Genomic DNA, 26,359 nt, shown 5'->3' with positions numbered 1-26,359 from the left:
TAACAGGCAGTTGATATGCAAGTTGAAAGCCCAATTATATAGAGAGGAACGGAAAACGCGTGTGTGGCGGGGAAGAGGGGGGCGACTGAAAGTCGATATGTACGAAGGAACAAGACACAGATACAGGGCTAGATTTTCAGTATAGACAGTTTTGGGGCGCTAACCTTAGCGCCCGCCCGAAGTTAGCGCCCGCCCCAAAGTAGCGCCCCGTTGCCGGAAATTCAGTGGCTTCGCCCTAAGAGGTTGGTGGAGCGCTAAAAGAGGCGTTCCACTACTATCTTTAGGCGCTAAGCCGGTGGCGCAGAGCGCAGCGCACGGCAGACACTGTGGTCCCAGTGAGCTCTTAAAGGGGAAGGGTGCATGTCTTTTTTTAAAGGCAGAGTCTGGGGGGGGGACAACAGCAGGATGATGATGATGATGATACGAGGAGGAGGAGGAGGAGGAGGTGGTGGTGGTGGTGGTGGTGGTGGTGGCCGGAAACATAAATACACCGTTCACTGGAGCCTTCCACACAACACATGCAGACTGCCTTTTATAGTGCAGGAGGAGTGCCCTTTAATTTGCGCTCCCCAGGGTGTGTTGCGTTCCATTTTACAAACGCTCTGGATGCCAGCCGCACAATGGGGCGGTCCGACTGAAGTTTGGATTCGGGGCGGCCAAAGGGCGTTGCACGAGGATGTGACGTCATTTTCTGCGCGCGCATCCGGGCGGCCGCTAAACTTTGCACCGGCGCTAACGGGCAACTTAATTTGGGGCGGGGCGCAAACTGCGCTGCGCCCGGGCGCTACACGCATAGCGCCCGAAAATCACTTCTCTTAAGGCGCTAACTGTTGGCGCAAGCAACTGAAAATCTAGCCCACAGTATGTTAACATGTTGTGGCAACGGTAATAATGATAATTACGCCAGGGACAATGATAATAATCAGTTCATCTATAACTCACTTGAACCTTGTCATGGAGTTGTTGATATTGTTGTTGATATGATTATTATTGCTAAGATTAAATTTCTTCCTTTCAATTGAATGTATTTAAATTCAGAAGTGATACCTGTGTATTTCTCAGACAGCCCTCCTGCCGCAAAAAAAGTAAATTAACTTGTCTTCCAATGGACGATATATGATAAACAGAACACATCATTACCAGAGGCATGTTTTTGTCTCTTCTGTAAAATGATTACCAGTGGCTGAGAGGTTTAACTCATAATGGAAAAGGAAAGAGAAAAGATTGGATGAAAATCAGTACTTTCGAATATGTTGTATATAGGACGCTTCTATAACCGTTTTGGCAGTGATACCATTTGCAAATATTTGTTTGTTGCTTTCAGGCTCATCTTTGTTTGCTGGCCTCCCACATTCCAAGTTAGGACACGGGCGGTCATCCAAAACTCGGCTCCCCGTGTCTTAACTCGCACCAAGTCCCGTTCGCCCATCACCCCAGTGCTGGCTGACCTACATTGGCTCCCGGTTAAGCAGCACCTCAATTTCAAAATTCTCATCCTTGTTTTCAAATCCCTCCATGGCCTCGCCCCTCCCTATCTCTGTAATCTCCTTCAGCCCCACAACCCCGTGAGATATCTGTGCTCCTCTAATTCTGCCCTCTTGAGCATCCATGATTATAATCGCTCAACCTTTGGTGACCGTGCCTTCTGTTGCCTCGGCCCTAAGCTCTGGAATTCCTTGCCTAATCCGCTCCGCTTCGCTACCGTTCAGCCTACTTTGCTTCCCCGGCCAAGTCCAATTTCACACCCACTATATTTTTTAAAGCTCAGTTAATTTGGGGTAGAAATTCATTTGAGGCAGTAGTGCAAAAAATAAGGATAAAATGGATAGCGAGAAGGGAAATAATTGTATACAAATCCAGGCAAGCAATATACTTTTTAAGAATTCTGCAATTGGCAGCCTGAATGCAAACAGCATATTGAGAGTCACCTCATCAATAAATGGAAAATGATACTTCAGGACAATTTTTTGCAGGAATGATTTGCGCAGCTCCACAAGGGACGTGTACACCATTATTACCAGGCACACCAGTACTGGTTCCCGTTATTATGTTTATACCCACAAAGGTAGCTGCTATTCACCTTAAGCGCAAGTGCAAAACAGGCAGAATCGCACGGCCGCCTCTCTACACCCGCCACATATTTAGATCGGGTGAAGTCAATGGAATGGAACATCGGGTGGGTGGATCAGGGGCAGCCCTCCGCCACGGTTCTGCCAAAGACCCAAATTTCTACCCCAGCGATTTTTACACGCAAGTTTTCTATCTAACAAAATTGAAACACTTTATTTGAAACTGGGAGTTGTAAAAAGGAAAGCTTGTTCATTTTGCATTTTGAGCACAGGAGTGCCTAATCTGTCAGATAAAGAGTAAAACATAAATAGAAAAGCGGGTGTGAGTTTCATGTTCCTGGAAGAATTACTGAGCTATATTATTACAGAAGGTTTCTACACACATTTACCAATAAACATAGCATAAATTTGTTAAGCAGTTTTTGCTGTTCATCCATTATCCTAGATTCCAAAGCCAGTAATGAGATCGTGCTGGATAACAATGTTCCTTAAGACCAATGTTAATCCTCTGAAGCAGTTGGCATGTATATGACTCCAAAAATATCAAGAGGAGCAATGTCGACACTTAATGGAGGAACAGAGCAGCTGTAGTGGAGTACCTGAGGACAGTAAGGGGTGAATGTTCAGTGTTACTGTTGGACAGAAAGTGAGTGGTAACGAACCGGCCCCTCGTTCTACACACTGCCCGATTTGATAACATATAGCTGTAGTAACAATACATATCATGCTATGGGGTGTTATTTCACATCGAGTACCTGTGTCTTTCTCTTGTAGAGTCTTTTCTGCTCAGAAGAAGAAAAAAATGATAAGCGTAGAACGATGTAACCTCTACCCCCATCCCGCAATAAAATGCCAAAGAGCCTCCGTGGAATCGATATCTTGCATAGTGTACAACATAAAAAGCGTGGAGGGAATGCTGCCTTTCTAATTGGCACAAGCTGTCGGTAAATATATCGGGTTCACTTTCGATATTGCTATGGTGTCGCTTCTTCAGAAATATGACGCCTCGATTCCTTTCCTCCAGCGTGTTATACAGTAAGACCAATGAAAACAACAGGATATGTTTTCGTTGCCCTGCGCCTGGGCGCAGCCAACATAAGAAAATCAGTGCGAAGGAGCGCAAGCCGGAGAGGGCCTCGCCACATTTTTTGTCCACTGATTGAAATCAAACGTCTCTCACGAAGGCCTACAGTCCATTCTTACCGAGTTTTTCCTGAATTTGCCGCCTCCTTGTAATCCAATCTTTTTGTACTATGTACACTCTACTCTTTGTTTTTACTCACCCGTATCATTCAGCGTTTGTTTTAAAGTGTCGAGTTCTGAAAGCACAAATCAACGTGTTGAGCTTCCGGGTTTGAAATTGGAAATGGGCGTGGAGGGAAAGCTGACAGAATGGCATTTTCCGGCCGTTATTCAACGCGTCCGATATTCATTTCTATTAAACAATCGCAACAGCGACTTGCATTTCTATAGCGCCTTTAATGTAGTAAAGGTCCCGAGGTGCTAGACTGAATAATGTAGAGCGGATAAGAGGTGTCGGGTGCGCCCATGTCCAATTCCACCCCATTATATTTTAATCAAAATGTTCTGAGCTTCGGATATCATAATGTTCACAATTTCTGGATCATGTAGTTTTGAGGATGGGGTGAAATAAAGGCACGATAAATTAAAAACAAAGGTGCACTACCTCACACTTTTCCAATAATTTGTCATGTTCACTTATAGCTAACAATGGAACTTGTTACAACAGTTACTGAAACTCACTAAAATACAGAAGGGAAGAACAAACCAGCAGCTTGACTATACAAACGTTGCTTCCTGAAGTGGTTCCTCAATGGAAATAAAACTGTAATTTTGTGCTAAGAGTACAGCATTGTCAGCACTCCAAATGAAAAATGTGGGTGGGAGTGTCAAGGTTTGTCAATTTCCAGGAAAAATGTGTAGTGCAACATATTTTTCGTTCACCTCTTGGTTGACCTCTATTTTTAAACGTTATTACTGTCGTTAGCTCTGAGGGAATGTCATTTGATTCTGCACCACAGTGAAGAGCAGGTTCTAAATTATTATTTTGAAATGAACAATAACATATCAGTTTACCCTTCCTCGAAATCCTGAGAAATGCAACAGGTAAGATGAGAGCAGAAAACAAATCAGATATCCTGTTTACATTCTTGACTAGTGAATCTTCTCCGTGTTTTTCTTCAAGGCAAAAATGATATCAGCATTGGTTTAATACATTTTTGATTTAATGGGGTACAATCCATTTTTTCTGGGGCCGCAAAACTGGCGGTAATGAATCGGCCGCCCGTTATACACCTCACCGGAATTTCCTTTCCATTCACCAATACTTCCAGCTTTTCAGATATAAATTCGCCTTGGAAACAGCGCGAAACATGCAATATCGACTCGTCAGCCCATTTTACACTCCGCCTGATATTCCTCTCCATTGACTTTCATGGAAGGATAATTAACCTCATTACGGAAAAAAGCACACTGGCTGATGGAAAGCATCATAATCCAAACCCAATTGTAAGGTTAAAACATGTAATAAGCTTTAAGTAATTTACAAGGGGTTCATTTCTTATTTTAACTCATTTTTAGAGCCACCGCCAGTCCAGCAGAAAATAAACTTCGGGGAAACATTAAAGCCTTCTTTTGAATTGTCTGTAAATCCGACCTGTACCCTGTGTGTGTTTCTGTATTTTACAGGAGTCTTACTAACGAACTGAAAAAGCTTTGCTTTCACCAGCATGCCATCAAGTACTGTATGTTATCCTAGCCCACTGTACCGTTTACTTTAATTGGGTGTATGTCATTTGCAAAGCTTGGGACGTTTTCTGAAAACTAAAATAGACAGCAACATGGAGAATCTGACAATCCATATGGCCTGTATCATCTACAAATTTCTCTCTTAGTTTTATAAGAGAGGATCTTCGTATAGGCTTGTGGTACAGAATCGTGTTCTTCCAAGTACTGAATGGATCCTTTCAATCGAATATCTTTATCCTATGTTCTTATTGATATTTGGCTTATGGGCGTGCACTTATTTAGGGTCAGACTTCCATTCTTTTTATATTACAAAAATGCATGAATTCCAGATTTAATTACTGCAGCACCTTATTAATGTCTAGTGATATCACATGACGATAAACAAAATACCCTACCAATTTTCCTGCTGGATTTGTATATTTCTTCTCGGAAATAGCAGCTGTCTCATGTTGTGTGAGTCTAGCATTTTTAAAGAGTATGATAGGACAGTGTTCATGCTACCACATTACAGCTCCAGATGCTGTGATTTCACATCCCACTGCTGCAAATTGTGGAATTAAATTCAATGGGTGTAAATTTAACCAAACTCACCGGATGCAAACCCACAGGATTGGGTTGACTTTAATGGAGAGTAAAATCGGGTGAAGTATAAAACCAGCATTGCAGAAGATCCGGTGAGTTTCTCCATGGGCGATTAGGTTGAAATTTCCACCAATAAAGCTGCCACTTTGTGGACTGGAATCAGTTAAAAGTCATATAGCAATTGTACCGTGGTTTAAAAATAGGTAACTTTAATAATATCCTTTAATGATCAGTCTGGCAGACACTTTACGCCTACTGGGAACGGTAGCACAGTGGTTATGTTACTGGGCTAGTAATCCTTGAGGGCCTGGACTAAGAGATCCAGTTAGACGATGAGTTTAAATCCCACCACGGCAGCTGGGGAATTTAATTTCAGTTAATTAGATCAAAAAATCTAGAATAAAAAGCTAGAATCAGTAATGGTGTTCATGAAACTACCAAATTGTTGTAAAATCCCATCTGGTTCACTAATTATCCTTTAGCGAACGAAATCTGTCATCCTTACCTGGTCTGGCCTATACGTGACTCCAGACCGCACAGCAAATGTGGTTGATTCTTAAATGCCCCCTGAATTGGCCAGTTGTAGCAAACAGCTTAAAGAAATATCACCACATGGACTGCAGCGGTTCAAGAAGGTGGCTCGCCATCATCTTCTCGAGGACAATTAGGGAGCGGCAATAAATACTGGCCTTGCCAGTGAGGCCCACATCCTGTGAACGAATAAAACTTATTTTTACAAGCAACTCAGGTGTAAAAACAACTGCTACAAAGAAGATGGCCTCCCGCCATCTTCTCAGTATGATTAGGTATGAGAAATAACTGTGCATTATATACAGTTGGGAAGGGCCCATGTGCGATTATCAGTCTTTGTTGAGTTAACCGATCTCATTCTGTCAGTGCAAACCACGTAGTTGACCTCAGAATCACCAGGTTGAGCAAATCACCTGCCTGTTTCCTTTCTGATCTGTATCCAGCAAACCTATGCTTGAAAGATTCCCACAAGTTGTGGTCCACTGAGCACACTGCGATAAAACTGCGCTTTAAGTCAAGGTCCAATAGCCTGTTAACAGTCAAATGTGTAGGCTCACACAAGAAGAATGTTTACTTGCATGATATAAGGACGATTGTCGAGCCTCAATGCCATCAAAGGAAGTTAAATAAACAACAATTAAGCAGACGCAAGACTGATTCCACTAACCCAGCGAAAATACCTTTCCATCGGGCACCAGGCACGGAACCTTTAGGCAGGGATAGGGGAGACTCACGAAGACACTGGATAGATATTAAAAGAGGAAAGGACAACTTTTACCATTTACCTGCAGTTTTTTGTCTCAACCGTTCTTCTGCAAGAAATGGCAAAACAGCAAATACATAGCACAAAGTGAACAATTTTCACTCCCCCTGCCTGGCGGAAACCGGGCTCATTGGGGTTTCAGAAGACAATCTTTCACCTGGGCGGCTGAGGTGCCCGCCTGGTGCACGCTGGAGGCTCCTGAATATATGCAAATCGGAGTCTATCACATAGATGGGACCCCGATGCAATTTTAACTCTTGAATGGCCTGGGTTCCTGCCGCTGAAACCTCACTCAGTAAAACCTGGTGCACACCCAGCAGAGGCTCTGTAAGTTAAGTGTAAAACTTATCTTCCTAAGGCTGGTCTGCACCCCACAAAGTAACTTTGGACACCCGCCCCCAACACCACCCCACGCCCCACCGCACCCCCTCCCCAGCACCACATCCAGCCAACCCTTCCGAAACCACCACTCCTCACCTAATATATACTGGCCATTATGGCCCATTATCCTCAATCTAAGAAAGGGCCTAACAACTGCAGCACTAGGCTGAGAACAGCTAAATTAGTGTCAACCTGTGTCGGTTCTTGGGACCCCCTGGCCTGTAAGTTCCATAAACTATCTGAGATGGGTGCGAAGTGTGGGTGGCGGTGGGTAGGGAGCAATAATATTTATTAAATCTATACCAGTATATTACCTTACTAAACAATTACTATTGCAGTTAAAACTATATTACTTCAGTGCCTCAGTTAAGAAAGAAAGCCAAATGACTTAGTCCTACCTATGGATTTTCGTATTTTCCTTTCCTCTGAAAAAATAGCATTTGTTTTCTACAATAAAGAATGTTGTTTCTGTGAGACACAGTCATAGATTCGTACAACTATAAAATGATACAGAACAGAAGGAGGCCATTCGGCCCAATCATGCCTGTGCTTGCTCTTTCGTAGAGCTGTCCAATTAATTCCACTCTCCTGCTCTTTCCCCATAGCCCTGTAATTTGTTTCCCTTTCAGTGTTTATGCAATTCTCTTTTGAATGTTATTATTGAATCTGCTTCCACCACATTGCAGGCAAAACAACTCCTTCTGTAAAAACAAACAATTCCTCCTCTCGCCTCTGGTTCTTTTGCCGAGCAACTGAAATCTGTGTCCTCTGGTTACCAACCATTTTGCCACTGGAAACAGTTTCTCCTTATTTACGCTATCAAACCCGTTCGTGATTTTGAACATCTGTATCAAATCGCTTCTTATCCTTCCCTGCTCCAGGGAGAATAACCCCAGATTCTCCAGTTCCTCCAGATAACTGAAGTCCCTCACCACTGATATCATTCTAGTGACTCTCTTCTACATCCTATCCTAAAATCTGGTGCCCAGAATTGAACACAATGATTTTCTAATCGGAGGCTTCCTGCTGCGTATGCCTCCAATCTGGAAAGAATCTACAAACTTACCTGTTGGCTTCGTAGGTCCCAATACTTCCGCTCCTGGGCCTCTCCTGGTCTACTCGCACAGAGGCCCAGGTATCCCAGTTGCGCAGGCGGTTCGCAAGCGTCCCTGGGATCATGTGGGCCATGGTGAACCAATGGAAGAAGGGAATCCCCCTACACACTTTCGACAGGTCTCTCAGCTTAGACCCGTCAAAAGTATGAATGGGGATCACTCACAAAACACACTAAAACATTTTTTAAAATTAAAATCACATATTTAAAATTAGTTAAAATTACATTAAATTAAATATTTTAAACAAAAATTTTTAAAATTATATAATTTTTTACAGGCCTAAAAATAAACTTACCTTGTTTTAAAGTATTTTTAAATTATAAATGGGTGAAAAAATGTTTTTACTTTTTTAAACTCTTATGCTGGTAAGAGCAGGCATTATGCCTGCTTTTACCAAGCGTAAGATTTTTTAAGGTTTTCAGCGGGCAGATGTTCTCCAGAAAGCAGAACTATCTGCCCGCAGAGGCCCTTCTCCAGGGCATGCCAGAAACCAGCACTTGCGAGGCCCCTACGGGTGTATACACAGCTCTTACACACCATTAGGGATCAGAAAATATGGGCCATTATTTGGCCGTATTTTCCGAATGGAGTCTTCCTGCGTGCGGAGGCCTCCAATCTGGAAAAAATCTACGGACTTACCTAAGGGCTCCCGAGATCCGGACACTTCTGCTCCCTGGCCTCTCCAACACGAAATGTGCAGGGCCCACGTATCCCAGAGGCGCAAGCGGTTCGCAAGCATCCCTCGGATCACGTGGGCCATGGGGAGCCAATCAAGGGCGGGAATCTCCCTTCATACACTTGACAGATAGACCTGTCAAATATATGAATGGAGATCACCCTAAAAACACTTTAAAACATTAAATACATCTTTTAAAAACATCACATTTTAAAAATTAGTTGAAATTACAATAAATTAACTATTTTAAACAAAAATTGAATTTTTTGAAAAAATAATTAAAGTTTTTTACGGGGCTAAAAATAAACTTACCTTTTTTAAAGTATTTTTAAATGATAAATAAGTGGGGAAAAAAAATTTTTTTTACTTTTTTCAAATCTTATGCTAGTAAAAGCAGGTCTTACGCCTGCTTTTACCAGGAATAAGGTTTCTAAGGGTTTTCTGCGGGCGGAGGTTCTCCAGAAAGCGGAACTATCGCCCGCAGAGGCCCTTCCCTAAGGCAGGCATCCGATCTGTCAAGAGCATTCTTGACAGATCGGAAATGCCAGTTATCAGTGCATGCGCTTGGTATGCCTGAAACCGACATTTCCAATGCCCCTCCAGGTGTGTACACAGCGCATACATACCCATAGGGATCGGAATATACGGCCCAATGCTTTTCTGTGAACTTTTCTGGCACAAGTTCGCCTCAGTTTAGGATATGTAGTTGGATAAATCAATAGATCAATACACAGTTAGACATATAGATTGATTGTTAGATAAAAATACTGGCAGACAGGTGGATTGATTGCAATATATTAGAAATATTTTAATAGTTTGTTTTTCAACTAAATGCCACAATAAGCTGTTCGCATGCGAGAGAATTTCTGTTAGTTAAAACCCGCATCCTGTCCATGATGGGATGCAACAAATAACAAAGCACATAATATCGTGATTTTTTTAATAAACGTTTTTACATATATCTTCCATTATTACAGCAGTAAACCTTAATCTATCCAGCTATCTACCCGTCCATCTACCTATCTGTCCATATCCATTGCGTGTAATAAAAAATGTGTAACCTTAGAAATATGATGGGAATGCTTATCCAATGCAGAAACAGACAAGTTATATATAGGTTTTAACGGAGCAAAAGAAAATCCTGGATTGCTAAATCCACAATTTCTTAGATTTGGTTTCAGGAAAGTGTAGCGCCCTCTACAGAGCATCTGGGATGTGTATGAACAGGACAAACAACTGCGTATCTCCTTAACCAATCAGATAGAAGAATCATTAATGACTAGCCAGGAAGTGGCTGTTCGGATGTTTAACTCAATATCAAATCAGGTACAGAAAGTGAAACAAACAGAGGGAAATAAAGATTGAATCAAGAGCGAGAGAGATAAAAGTGACAAAGAAAAAGATGCAAATATTTTTCAATTCCGCTGTTATCCTCACCTTTATTTCTACAGCAAACTCCGGCCCATTTTAATGCCTTATATACATTTGGACATCTCAATCCAGTTTTTCTTAGGCATTATACTTGCACAGTCAAGTTGGATTGACGTTTGCATGGATTTAACGTGTCACTGACATAAAACAGAGAACAGGTGTAGTGCGGGTATATTTTTCCCGAAACCAGGAATAAACGGAATCTTTTCAACATTTACTCACGTGTACCTTTTTGTATTTGTGAACATTTCTCCAGTTCTGCCAATCAAAGCCAAAAATCATTTCTATTATATTTGAGCTTAATCAATATACTTCTGCATTTCATGAGCCTAACTTTAATTTCAATTGACCTGAGATCAGGTGGCTTCACTTAGAATTACATAGAGTTACATTAATAGGTGTTCCCCGCTCGATTTTCCTGAAACCCCTGCACCTGAGTGAATTAATAGCCACAGGCACAGATAAAAGGAAATCTGTCCGCCCTCTCTACACCTTTAGTCTTACAGGTTGAGATCAGCGATTAATTTTGACTTGTGCAATAGGGTAAGGTGGCTGACCAATGGAAATAAAAATCGGGAGAGATGCGAAACGGGCTGCCAATCTGCTATCACATATTTGACACAAGCGCACGAAGTTAGCCCTGCTATCCTGCCCTAAATTGGTGGTACTATGGAACATATAATCCAGTTTCAATTTCAGTATTCCCTTCCCAAATGATTCAGTGGAATAGAAAATCAGAAGGGGATAAAACGGTCCTTTTTTTCACTATCGCCCATATTGTACTACTGCTCAAGACCCATTTCACCCCCATAGTCTCTACATTTTTAGTAAATTATTTATCAACAGGCAAAGATCATCTCCTGTCTTGTGTCCAGTGGTCTAGGTCAATTTAAACGCATTTCCAAATTCTGCTTACCTTCCTTGTCCTCATTAACCACCACAAGCGATACAACCGACCATCCTAAATTATCTGTATCACATTTATTTAATTTATTTATTCCCTCGTTGTGTGCAGACCCCTCTCTTCCACCCACCCAAAGTAAAAGAAAATTGTCACGTCGACATATTCAACAGCTGTCCATTCAGCCGTTCTGCTGTCATCCTTGTGAATCTTTTTGGCACCTTCTTCGGTGCCTCTACATCCTTTTTATAATATGGAGACCAGAACTGTGCACAGTACTCGAAGTGTGGTCTATCCACGGTTCGGTACAAGTCTGGCATAACGTCTCTGCTTTTCAATTCTATCCCGCGAGAAATGTACCCAGTGCTCGGTTTGCTTTCTTATGCCCTTATTGACCTGTGTCGCTACTTTTCGTGAGTTGAGTATTTTTTGGACCGTCGCCGTGATGACCAATGGCGAAAACCCGGACAGAACTGTGACATACGGAATGGACTCCTTATAAAGGACCCCACAGTACAACCTGAAGGGTCAAACCTTCCTCTCAAACAGTGGACAAACATCAACTGCCTCAGAACCGGTCATGGTAGATGCTGCCACCATCTCCATGGAAGATTAGATGGAATATTAAAGTGTCCCCATCATGCGACTGTGGATCTCCTGATCAGACCCTGGAGCACATCATTGAGCACTGCCCTCAGAGCAAATTCGCAGGCAGCCTACAAGATATCCACACTTTTACACCGGAAGCTTTGATCTGGATATCTGACTTAGATATTGACATTTTATTTGCTTTGCTACTACCATACGAAAGAAGAAGTTGTCTATCTGTACCCTTGGATCCCTTTGCTCCTCTACCCGAATTTGACTCTTATTATCAAGCAGTATGTGACCTCCGTATTCTTCCTACAAAAATTTAACACCTCACACTTATCTATATTGAAATTCATTTGCCAATTAAATACTCATTCTGCAAGTTTATGACTTGTATTTTGTCGCAGTCTTCCTCAGTTTTAACTATGCCCCACAATTTAATGTTGTCCGCAAATTTTGAAATTGTACTTCCAGTTTTCCAGCCAAAATCATTTATGTGAATTGTGAACAACAGTTGTCTCAGCACCGATCCTTGTGGAACACCACTTCCCAACTTTTTCCAGTCTGAGTAGCTACCCTTAACCCCAGCTCTCTGTTTTCTGCTTTGTAGCCAGCTTGCTATCCTCTCAGCTGCTTGTACCCTAACTCCACATGTTCTGACTTTAGTCATGACTCTACTATGCAGTATCTTATCGAAGGCCTTTTGAAAATCCAAATATATTACATCTGTCACATTACCCTTGTCTAGTCTTTCTATTACTCCTTCAAAGAATTCAATAAGGTTGATCAAGCATGGCCTTCCCTTTTGAAATCTGTGCTGAGTACTCTTCATTATAATTTCAGTTTCTATATGTTTTTCTATTAGATCTTTGAGTAAAGATTCCACTATCTTTCCTATCACCGGCATTAAGTTAACTGGTCTATCGTTCCCTGGACTTCTTCTATCTCCCTTATTAAATACAGGAATAACATTGTACTGTCCGCCAGTCTTCTGGGACTATTCCCTTTTCTAATGAATTTATATATCATATATTTATATATATGTAATAGAAACATAGAAGATAGGAGCAGGAGTAGGCCATTCGGCCCCTCGAGCCTGCTCCACCATTCAATGAGATCATGGCTGATCATCCAAGTTCAGTACCCGGTCCCTGCTTTCTCCCCATACCCCTTGATCCCTTTAGCCTTAAGAAATATATCCAACTCCTTCTTGAATATATTTAATGTATTGGCCTCTACTGCCTCTGCTATCTCTTCCCTCATTTATACAAAAGCAAAATACTGCGGATGCTGGAAATCTGAAATAAAAACAGAAAATGCTGGAAATACTCAGCAGGTCAGGCAGCATCTGTGGGGAGAGAAACGGAGTTAAAGTTTCAGGTCGATGACCCTTCGTCAGAACTCTTCCCTCATTTGTTTGAATATGCACGGATGCAGTGGAACTAGGGGTTTCATCCTCTCTATGTTTGATTAGTTTATCAATTATCTCCTCACTTTCTATCTTCTAAAGGGCCTATTGGAGCTTCTGGTGATAGATATTGCTTCTATGGGTCTGCCCAAAAATGCACAATTAGTATTATAATAACACATGCAGCCTTTAGAAGGATTGTTTTCAGCAAGCGATTATTGGGATGTGCAATGGTTTATCCCTAAGCTGAAACTGAATTAGACAAACATTATATAGAAAAAAATATTAAGAGACAGGCAAAAAAATGTGAAAATTGGAGACAGAAGAAAGCAACGACAGAGCACCTTGCACCGAGAGCCACAATAGGTCCAATGGCCTCCTCTCCTTGCCAGTCCGTATAATTAACCATGCAATGAAGCAAACTTATGTTAGAAGCTTTATTTACACTTCAAAAGAAAATGAAAAATACATTTCTATTTTTATTATAACAAATTTGTTTTTGGACATCATATTGGAATCTGCTGAGGTTTAGATATGGAAATTTACGCGTAAAAGTTGCATCGTAAAGTTAAGTTAAAAAATATCTCACCTGCCACATTCTCATTCATCTGTTCTTCTGTGAAATGAAACCATCAATCGAAATACAAACGGAATAATACTTGCACCAAAAAAAAACACGTGACATTTCCAACTGCATTACTTTCGTCTATTTATCTCACCAACATCTAAACTGTGATTGTTTAACCTTCACCCCAAAGTAAAATATGCGGGCTGCCAACTCGCAATGTAGAAATAGTACTTAGTGTTATTCCCTGAAATGACAGTCGACCAGTAAACTGCCAAAGCAATCAAAGAACTATCCACCTGCAATGCAAAGTTTGTGGCATGGTAACATAATTAGGTTTATCAAACGAGGTTTTTCACTTGAGCGCTCGCCAGGCCTGGATTTTACACTCAAGGGTTCCTGTTTATAGGGCCTATAATCACAACCTCCTAACTAGCCAGAACATCAGATTCTGATGAGCATACAAGCCAAAAACTCTGGTTGTATTGTCTGAACAGAGTCGGTATATTGTTATATAAACTTTACCCCACCACACACACACATGCGCGATCCAGCCTAATAAATGTCACCTGGATCACATAGCAAGACATATGGTAAGCTTTTCAGTGGTTATATTTGAGTGACATGGTAATAGTTCACATTAATAGGAAGATTCCCTATGTTTACTGTTTTTATAGGAGCGTTCTAAAAGAATGGATAAACTTTCCCGAAGGATAGGTGTCAGAGCAGTGATTTTTTTTCTCTCTCACCTGCAACATGAAGAGCTGTTCTTAGCTTCTCGAGTTCTGAAAATCAAAACCTCGGCCTTTTTAGATACTTTTAACATTTTGCAAATACGTCAAGGAATTATAGTCTGTGACACTGATGGTGTCCCTGTGCAAATGCTTTTTCTTTCATTTTAACACAGACCTCTGCAAAAATAGAAAGGCTTGCATTTATATAGCGACTTTCACGACCACCCGGACATCCCAAAGCGCTTTACAGCCAATGAAGTACTTTTTGGAGTGCTGTCACTGTTGTATTGTAGGAAGCGCGGCAGCCAATTAGCGCACAGCAAGTCCCCACAAACAGCAATGCGATAATGGCCAGATAATCTAGGTTTTTTTTGTTTATGTTGATTGAGGGATAAATATTGGCCAGGACACGGGGATAACTCCCCTGTTCTTCTTCGAAATAGTGCCATGGGATCTTTTACATCCCCGAGGGGGCAAACGGGGCCTCGGTTTAATGTCTCATCTGAAAGACAGCACCTCCGGACAGTGCGGCACTCCCTCGGTACTCGAGGGACTGGGACTTGTACCCACAATCATCTAACTCAGAGGCGAGGGTGTTACCTATTGAGCCACTGGCTGACATAAAATAGAAGACAGAGAATCGTTACAGAAAATCCTCTAATATTGCCAAATACCATTCTGAGCTTTATGATTAACCTAAATCTGTTTTTCCTTGGGGATTAGCTATCTCCATTTTCCTTTTATCAGGTCACAGATTGTAAGAACGCACAGAGAACATGGTGTGTAGCAAACTTAAGCCTTGGCTTCCACAGCTTTCCACAGCAGTAATGCATGTCCAGAATTCCCCGCGCTCCTTCATTGACCCTAATACATGTCTCACTAAATAAATATATATACTCCGAAAATCACCCGTGCAGCAAAGCGGATAAAGTCATATTGAAAGCCAGACAGCTTTCATATCCATACATGTCCAGACCCTTTTACAGATCACAGAAATCACAGAAACCCCACAGTGCAGATAGAGGCCATTTCGGCCCATCGAGCCTGCACCGACACATATCCCACCCGATCCCCGTAACCCCTACATCAACACATATCCCACCCTATCCCCGTAACCCCACGTATTTAATCCCCCTAACACTAAGGGTCAATTTATCATAGCCAATCAACCTAACCCGCACATCTTTGGACTGTGGGAGGAAACCGGAGCACCCGGAGGAAACCCACGCAAACTCCACACAGACAGTCACCCGAGGCCGGATTCGAACCCGGGTCCCTGGCGCTGTGAGGCAACAGCGCCAGGGATTGATGGAACAATAACAGTACAAATATACCCTAAAGACCACATATAATGCCACTGCTGAAAGTTATGTGGCACAGCAGTATGCTAACGCTGTGACTACGCACAATGGGGGTAATTTTAACTTTGGGTGGTAGTGGTAAAATGGGCGAGTTCGAGTTAGCCACACATTATACACCAGGCCCCATTTTCATTTCGGGATAATCAGGTGTGGCCAATTTGCTATCGCCCATTTTACACTAAGATCCAAAGGTAAAATTACTGTCAAATTAAATCCAGGTATGAAATGCCAATTCATAATTACCTGATTTGTTGTTATTTAATATCCTTTCTGAGTAAAAACCGTAAGAGTCACAACAACAAAAAATTAGATACAACACTATGGTCCAACTGTAGCACATAATTTTGAAGCTAACCTCATGCAACAATGGTAATAGGGTGCCTCATGCATCTTTAGATAGATATGTTAAGATAGTTAGTTATTTAGTCCAGCAATATCTAGCACTTTCCACGGCACATCGATTCGTAAAACATTACCGAGCTAGGGTAATTAAAAATGTATTGATATTGCTGGTTATGCAATAATGCATAGCGGTTTATACTGTTGATTTCTTCAATTTGGATCAAACCAGAAATCTATCAAGAGCTAATTAATTGCTCCACTGCTGAAATCTAAGGGGGTAAATTGAATCAAACTCACCGGGCGGGAAACCCAGGGTTGGGGTAGAATGTCGGGGGGGGGGGGAACTTTCGAACAAAAACGGGTAGGTTTTGTTGGGTCAGATGTTAACATTTTAAAAATCAGAACCCGACCCCAAATCACCTCTAACCTACCACTTCCAGGTTTTACGAGAGATCGCCCCACCCGGGTTTGGACATCGCCCTCTTGATTAGACATCGGCCCCAACCCCGGGTTTGGACATCTCCCTGGGGTCTGGGATCGGACCCCCCTGGGTCGTGGATCAGACCTGCCTGGTCCTGCGGCCTGCTCCGGAGTGCTCCCCGCCCGACTAGGAAGCTAAACCTGTCAATGAGGCTGACTTTCGGGCGAGGGAACCTGTCAGGGTCAAGAGGCATGCAGGCAGAGAAACCTGGACTTCCGGGTTTCCCGTCCGAAACTTCCCCCACCCCCACGTAACCCGCCCCTGTTAATATCAAAGGCCCGGTTTTTATTCCCCGTCCAATATTACTCTCCATTGAAGTTAGATAGGTGGGCTATGTTAAAATTTACCCCTAATTTTCAACAGACAGTATCCCGCCTTGAAAAATTTTCTTGATTCGACTCACCATTTTCCTTTTGATTTACAAACGCAGTGTTTAATTCTGAAAGCAGAAACTGTCCTGATATTAGAGCCTGGATGTAATAGGTAGAGTCTAGCTTTCATGATGAGACACAAAATACTTTCAATTGTTATCATTTCTAACAGCTAAATCGTGTTCTCTGTAAGTAGAATCCCACACGTTTATTCTGAAGGCAGAATAACGTGAACATTAGGCAGTGCTGTTTTTGCACGAACGTTCAACACATTCATGTCAAATTTCTCCCTTTCAACTCCGACAATATAGCGAATAGGATTTTAACACCAGCTCCATAACTTTTGGTTGGATTGCAGGTATTTTAGTGTAGTAGTTATGTTACTGGACTAATAATCCAGAGGCATAGACTAATGATCCTGAGACCATGACTTCAAATCCATAAAGAAAGAGTTGCAGTTATATATAGCGCCTTCCATGACCACCAGACGTCCCAAAGCGCGTTACAGCCAATGACGTACTTTATCAAGTGTAGTCACTGTTGTAATGTAGGAAACGCAGCAGCCAACATAAATAGCAATGTGATAATCACTAAACAATAGCAAAGTACTGAGGATGCTGTAAATCTAAAATAACAATAGAAAATGCTGGAAACACTCAGCAGGTCAGGCAGCATCGTGGAGAGAGAAACAGAGTTAACGATTCAGGTCGATGACCCTTCATCAGAACTGGAAAAAGTTAGAGAAGTAACATATTGTTAAGCAAGTGTGGGGCAGGGGAGGGGGATGGGAGGAAAGAACAAAGGGAAGGTCTGTGATAGGCTGGAAGGCAGGAGAGATTAAAAGAAAAAAAGAGATGCTGGTGCAAAGCAAAAGGAGATGGTAATGGGACAAGTTAAGAAACAAAAGATGACTCTAGATGAGGTGTAAATGGCAATTGCAGAATCATCAACAACTGCCGTGTGAGAGAGACAAGAAAACATAGGGGCCGAGGTTATAGTCTGAAATTGTTAAACTCGATGTTGAGTCCAGAAGGCTGTAAAGTGCCTAATAGAAAGATGAGGTGCTGTTCCTCGAGCTTATGTTGAACTTCGCTGGAACAGTGCAAGAGGCCGAGGATGGAGCGATCAGAGTGGGAGTGGAGCGGAGAATTAAAGTGACAGGCCACCGGAAGCTCGAGGTCACGCTTACGGACTGAATTGAGGTGTTCCGCAAAGCAGTCACCCAATCTGTGTTTGGTCTCCCCAATGTAGAGGAGACCACATCATGAGCAGCGAATACAGTATACTAAATTGCAAGAAGTACAAGTAAATCGCTGTTTCACCTGGAAGGAGTGTTTGGGGCCCTGGACAGTGGGAAGGGAGCAAGTGTTGCATCTCTTGGACTTGCACGAGGAAGTGCCGTGGGACGGGGAGGGGCTGTTGGGGGTGAGTGAGGAGTGGACCAGGATGTCATGGAGGGAGCGGTCACTTCGGAATGCTGCAAGGGGAGGGGAAGATGTGTTTGGTGGGGGGTTCACGCTGGAGGTAGCGGAAATGATGGAGGATGATCCGTTGGATGTGGAGGCTGGTGGGATGAAAGGTGCATCCTATCGTGGTTCTTGGAGGGAGAAGGGGTGAGAGCAGAAGGGCGGGAAATGGAACGGACACAGTCGAGTACCATGTCAACCACGGTAGAGGGGAATCCTCAGTTGAGGAAAAAGAAAGACATATCGGAAGCACTGGTATCAAAGGTGGCATCATCAGGACAGATGCGGCGGAAATGGATAATTACAAAAATCTGTTTTCATTATTTTAATTGAGGGATGAATATTGGCCAGGGCACCGGGGATAACACCCCTGCTCTTCTATCGAAATGGTGCCATTGGATCTTTTATGTTTACCTGAGAGAGCAGATGGGGCCTCAGTTTAACTGAAAGACGGCACCTCCGACAGTGCAGCGCTCCCTCAGCACTGCAGTGGAGTGTCAGCTTAGATTTTTGTGCTCAAGTCTCATAGAATGGGACTTGAACCCACAACCTTCTGACGTAGAGGCGAGCGTGCTACCCACTGAGCCACTGGCTGACACACAATGTCAGTAGTAGCTGGAGACTATGAATTGAGTATTTTGGTTTTTTTTAACCTAAAAATTACAGGCTGGCATCAGTAAAAGTGACCATGAAGCTATCAGATTGTGATTAAAAAAAACAACTGGTTCACTGATGTCTTGTAGGGAATGAAACCTGCTTTCATTGCCCAGTCCGAGCGACATGTGCCTCCTGTCCCACACTAATGTACTTGGCTCTTAACTGCCCTCTGAAGGGGCCAAGCAAGAAACCATAGCTAACTACAGAAGTTAAGCTCGGTATTAGATTAAAATAAAGAACTTACAATGTTGCCAAAAAGATTAGTATGCCTGAGGGTTGGGAGGGTTTTAAAAATCTGCAAAGCATGACCAAGAAATTGATAAAGAGGGAAAAAATAGCATGAGAGTAAACTAGCAAGCAATATAAAAACAGATAGCAAGGGTTCTTACAAGTATTGAAAAAAGAAGAGATTAACGAAAGTAAACGTGGGTCTCATAGATGTATGGACAGGAAAAATGATAATGGGGAATAAAGAAATGGCAGAGGCGTTAAACAAATATTTGTATCTGCCTTCACAGTAGAAGACACAAAGAGCATACCGGAAATAGTGGAGAACCAAGGGTTTAATGAGAATGAGGAATTTAAACCAGTTAATATTAGTAACAAAAACGTAGTGGAAAAATTAATGGGACTCAAAGCCAACAAATCTCCTGGACCTGATGGCTTACATGATAGGGTGTTAAAAGAGGTGGCTGCAGAGATAGTCGATACGTTGGTTTTGATCTTCCACAATTCCCTAGATTCTAGTACAGTCCCCGTGGATTGGAAGGAAAGGAAATGTATCCCCGTTCTTCAAGAAAGGAGTGAGATAGAAAACAGGGAACTGTAGGCCTCTTAGCCTGATATCCGTAGTAGGGAAAATGCTAGAATCTACTATTAGGGACCTGGTAAAAGGGCACTTGAAAAATCGAAATCTGATTAGGCAGTGTCAACATCGTTTTATGGAAGGGAAATCGTGCTTGACAAATCTATTATAGTTTTTTGAGTTTGTAACTAGCAGGGTTGATCAAGGGGGACATTGGATGTAGTATATTTGGATTTTCAGAAAATATTCGATAAGGTGTCACCCTAGTGGTTGCTACATAAGATTAGGGCTCATGCGATTGGGGTAATATATTACCATGGATTGAGGATAGTTTAAAGGACAGACAACAGAGAGTAGGAATAAACAGGTTATTTTCAGGATGTTACTCATGGAGTGCCACAAGGATCAGTGCTTGGGCCTCAGCTATTTATAATCTATATTAATGATGCAGATGTGCGGACCGAGTGTAATATGACCAAGTTTGCTGACAATACAAAGCTAGGTGGAAAAGTAAGCTGTGAGAGGGACGCAAGGAGGCTGCAAAGGGATATAGACTGGTTAAGCAATTGGGCAAGAAGGTTGCAAATAGAGTATAATGTGGGGAAGTGTACAATTATCCATTTTGATAGGAAGAATAGAAAAGCAGAATATTTTTAAAAGGTGAGAGGCTAGGCAATATTGCTATTCAGAGGGCTTTGGATGTCCTTGTATACAAATCACAGATAGTTAACATGCAGGCACAGCAAGCAATTAGGAAGGCAAGTGGTATGTTAACCTTTATTGCAGTGTAAGATTAAGGAACTGTTGCTACAATTGTACAGGGCTTTGGTGCCACCACACCTGGAGTACTGTGTACAGTGTTGGTCTCCTTACCTAAGGAAGGATATGCTTGCCTTACAGGGGGTGCGACAAATGATCACTAGATTGATTCCTTGGATGAGAGGTCCTATGAGGAGAGATTGCGTAGAATGGGCCTATATTCTCTGGAGTTCAGAAGAATGAGGTGATCTCATTGAAACATTTAAGATTCTGAGGGGTGTTGACAGGGTAGATGCTGAGAGGTTGTTTCCCCTGGCTGGAGATTCTGGAACTAGGAGTCATAATCTCGGTATGGGTTCCGCCATTTAGGACTGAGATGAGAGAAATGTCATTACCCAGAGGGTTGTGAACCTTTGGAATTCTCTACCCCAGAGGGCTGTGGATGCTCAGTCATTGATTATATTCACAGTTTTGATCAATAGATTATTGAGCACTAAGCGAATCAAGGGATATGGGGATAGGGCGGGAAAGTGGAGTTGATGTAGAAGTTCAGCCGTGATCTTATTGAATGGCGGAGCAGGCTTGAGGAACTGAATGGCCTATTCCTGCTCCTATTTCTTATGTTCTTTTGAACAACTACTGCGGTGATTTAAGAAGCAGGCCCACCAAGGCAAATAGGGATGGAAAAATATATTCTAGCCTTACCAATCACAACCATATTCCGAGAATGAATGATAAAACAATCACTGTGTAATTTAAAGCTCGGACATCTATCTATAACATAATTCGATTGTATTTTTCCTGGTTGATTTCTTTCTGAAATAGCGTCATTTAATTGGAAATTCGAGCATACCATTACTGATTGAACGAAATTGCAGAGCAACTTCTGAGAAATAGATAATATGTTGGCCCCTTGTGCTGGAGGATTGCCAACTAACCTCAGATTCAGTTAAATCACAGATTAGATTTCCGCTCTCTGCCTGATACCAGGGTGGTTTTTATTTCTCTGCTGGAATGACAACATTTTAAATAAAAACAGAAAATGCTGGAAATAGTCAACAGATCGAGCTGCATCTGTGGAGAGAGAAACAGAGTTAACTTTTTGGGTCGATGACCCTTCGTTCTGACAACCTGAAACATTAACTCTGTTTCTCTCTCCACAGATGCTGCCTGACCTGCTGAGTATTTCCATCATTTTCTGCTTTTATTTCAGATTTCCAGCACCCGCAGTATTTTGCCTTTGACAACTTGTTAAAGCTGTTTTGTAATCGATGAGGGCTAATATTTTACAGAGGTATTTCCGATCCTTGGCCCCTTCTTATCAACATCAGCACAAAGCGGTAAGACTTCCTAGGCTGACAGCTTCTAAGGCAAATCGCAAATTATTTTTAGTTCTATTTCAGAAGGCAATAGCTTATGTAATCTCAGCATTATGGGTAGAATTCCTCCGCACATAGCAAAAAGAAATCTATTCAGCACGTTTATCTCTGAACAGCTGTCTTGATTAACAAGATAATTGCATTGTAAATGGTCACAATTGTACATTGGGGTAGTATGATTCCCACGCTTAACACCTTTTTCTGAAATACAAATCCGCTATTTTAACTCAGGCTTCAATTCCTTTTAAAGAAGAGTTTCATACTGAAGGATTAAGTTGTTCCCATGCTCGTAACACACTGATGGCTTTACAACGTGTTATTCTCCTTGATACCTCATCACCTAAATCAGTATATGCATAGGTGTCACATGAATTGACTATGCAAATATTTGAACAATGAATGTTAGTGCCAATAAGTACATAAAATTAAACAATTATATATAGCTATAATTTGCATGGTAATATGCATACAGTATGAAATATTTACCTGCGTCTTTGTCAAGTAATTGTTTCTCTGAAAGACAAGCGCACAATTAAATGAAGATGACTATTTTCTCAAACCCAGTTTACTGGTCACAGCACAATGGTTCGCACAATGAAAGTTTGATTTGCTAAGGTAAGAAGTATGAAACTAATGGAGATAATGTTAACCTTTGGCAATAGTGTAAAATAGATGATATCAGATCGGCTGCCTGTTATTCACCTCTTCCGATCTTCCTTTCCATTCATTTCAAGGGAAATAAAAATAGGGAGAGATGTATTTTATATACTATTCAGAAAGGAACAAATTGAGCGGTTGGAATATTTTAAGCATAATGCATTATTAGGACAGAGAAGCTCTAATGGGAACAACTGTGGAAGCAGTAACTTTTGGACAGAAGTGGCTAAAGGCATGAATTTATAAAAAAAACTAATGCAATGCAGTGCTGGTAACGGGCAATGGAATGGAGGTAAGTGGATGGGGCTTGTATTAACTTCACTCCGCTGAATTTCCCCTTCCACTGACTTCAATGGAAAAGGATAATCAGGCCTAGTGTATAATGGGAGGCTAATTCGATGTCCCCCATTTTACACCATTGCCCAAAGTTAAAATTAACATAATGGGGGTAAGTGTTACCCCCAAATTCTCAAACCCGACCCGCCTCCAACCAATCCACTTCTATGTTTATCAGAGGCTGGAGGGGGCGGGCAGCCAACCCGCTCCCAGATCGCGGGATATCAATTTAAATATTATAATGAGACTTGCACTCTCACATTTAACCTATCTTGCAGATTTAACCCTGGCCTGCCGGGTTTCCCAGGCCTCGGGAAACCTGGCAGCTCAAGGGAGGCGAGGACACCTTCAGGGAAAAGGGAAGTGGGCTTACAGCACTGCTTATGGGCCAAGAGGAGCAGGAGTGCTGCCTCCCAGCCCGCCAAGCTGCATTCATCGGACCGCCCCGCCATCGGAGCCCACCATCCAAGGTTCTCAGCGGATTGGGGATTGCACCTCCCCCCCGCAACCCCGCAGGCCCAGGGTTCAGACCAGCCCAAGATCTGGAAACCACCCTTCCCCCTCCCATTAATGCACAGCAGGTTTCTTACCTGCTCTGCTGGAGCATTCACCGTCCTACAGGGCAGCCAAGCCTGTCAATCAGGCTGACTTCGGGGCGGTGATTATATAGAAAGAAAAGATACAGGCTGTGGAGTTAAAACTCTACAGCATGCGTGAAAGCCTGTACTTCCTGGTTTACTGACTGAAACTGCTCCCTGTCCTTACGAACATGGGCCCAGTCAATATCGGTGCCAATTACACCGAGACCTCGTACCGGGCACGATGGGCCAAAAATGATCCCGTTCTGCACTGTACGTTTGCACATTATTTTGGTACTTCCTTTTGGTAATTCATTGATTGTGAAGCAGTTTTAGATGTTCTAACAACTTTGTAAAGTGCAATATGAATAGGATCATGCTTTGACTCTTCTGCTTGTGAGCCTACCATTTTACGCCCCTTCAAGTGAAAGGGTGAAGATCTACAGTTGGAGCAGAGCAGAAACGACAATTCAGGAACATCATGGGGTAGAAATGCTTCTTGTGCAGTTGTGCGAAATGGGCGGAAAGGCATCAGCCGCCTTTGATACTCACCGTCTAATATTGGGCTGCATTGCCAGTCTGTTTGCACTACTTACGCGATAAATTTCTATCCAATTTGTTCATCCTTTTTACTATCCTGATAGGTCCACTACTTCAAAAAGCTGTCATTCTTTGATGTCAAACATCTATTCTGGCATTTTGGCATCGATTCGTGCATTTTGAGACAATTCCAGTTGCCGATTAGTACCATAGTTAAAGCTTCCTTACTTAGTTCAGCTAACTCATTCAAAAATTCAGCCATTGATTATACCAGAAATTCCTCATAACCTTTTTCAAAATAATGCATATTTAGATTTGCAAAATGTAGCTTCTGCACTCTCAGTGCTGGTGGGAAACATCAAAAATTGTCCATCATAAGCCCATGATTTCCTTTCCAGTAAATGTGATGACCAGAAATCATCAGGGAGCTTAGGCAATTTGGCAATCTGTTCTCAGCCCCGGGCTGGGAGTGCAGACCAGGATTTATTTATTAAATTTAACCTTTATATCATTTTGTCCGAATACCCCAAATTATTTTTGAGTTACAATCTCAGTTTCATCATAGAATCATAGAGTTAAAATAATTGGTAGAAGGATTGGAGGGAGGTTGCGATGAACTTCTTTCACCCCGAGGGTGGTGGGGGTCTGGAACTCACTGCCTGGAAGGCAGAAACCCTCATCACATTTAAAAAGTACTTGGATATGTACTTGAAGTGTTGTAACCTGCAAGGCTATGGACCAAGAGATGGAAAGTGGGATTAGGCTGGCTAGCTCTTTTTCAGCCAGCACAGACACAATGGGCCGAATAGCCTCCTTCTGTGCCGTAAACTTCTATGATTCTATGATTCTATACAGAGCATAAGAAGGCCATTCGGTCCATCGTGTCTGTATCTTAGCCAATTTTGTATCCATGCTGCCACTGTCCCTTTAATCTCATGGGCTTCAATTTTGCTAACAAGTCTATTATGTGGTACTATGTCACACACCATGTCAAACTCCATATGCACAACATCAACTGTGCTACAATCATCAACCTGTTCCATTACTTCATCAAAGAACTTGATCGAGTTAGTCAAACACATACCATGGAAATTCCAGTCCCTGATCTTCCGGACAATAATTTCAAATGAGGGAAATTCACGCACGGGTGCTGCGAAATTTATCAAAATGCCAAAATCTGTTATGTTAAAATATTTCTTGGGTGTGTTTTTTTGGCCAAATTAAACGTGATGATTCCTATAATTATTCTTGCTCTTATTGTAATGATCCCTCTGCTAATTCAATCCGTTAAATTGCATTCCAATGGCTGACAAGGTGTCAAATTGGACTTGGCCCAGGGACACAAAACAAGCAGAATCCCTTTTGCGGCCAGTTATAACACACGCCCAATATTCAGTTGTATTGAATGCAATGGAATTGAATATCGGGCGGGGCGTATAACAGGCGACTGATGTGATACTATCGTCCCTCTCTGTGTCCAACTACACTCCCATATAGTTTCGACCTTTATGCAATCCTTTGCAATGAGCAATAAGTATAATTTGTTATGTGTCTTCTCAATCATGCATTTTATCGAATCATTAACATTAATATTAACATTAACACATACTTTCTCGGTCTCGCACTCACATCCCTACAACATTAAACTCTAAACTAGATTCAAATATTTTAAACAATATTACTCTTTGTTACTGACTTGTGGTTTTGCGAAGGTCCTGAAGCTCTGAAATAATAATAATAATAAATATTATTAATAAAACAAAAAAAAATTAAACTGCTGCTGGTTATATATTCTTCACGGGAAACGCATCACTTAATATACCATTCACATTGAAATATCGGAAAATAGCACGTTGACGTATTTCAAAAAATGATCCAATAAACATGTTACCTTGCCACAGCTGAGACACCCTTTGATCTGTAAAATATAAATGCGTGACTAAATGACAACGGTACACATTCAAAACTACACCACGACTAATGGCGATACTTTATGTGTTGTTGCTGGTTCAATATTAGCAAGGAGACTGGAAAATTGAACTGTGGGAACAAAGGACATTGAGAGCAATCAATATAAATTGTCCAGTGCTGGCAAACAAATATTTCCATAT

This window comes from Somniosus microcephalus, unplaced genomic scaffold (genome assembly GCF_052327205.1).
Source record: "Somniosus microcephalus isolate GS21.2 unplaced genomic scaffold, FLI_Smic_1.0 unresolved_chr1, whole genome shotgun sequence".
NCBI lineage: Eukaryota > Metazoa > Chordata > Chondrichthyes > Squaliformes > Somniosidae > Somniosus > Somniosus microcephalus.
This window is presented reverse-complemented; position numbering follows the sequence as displayed.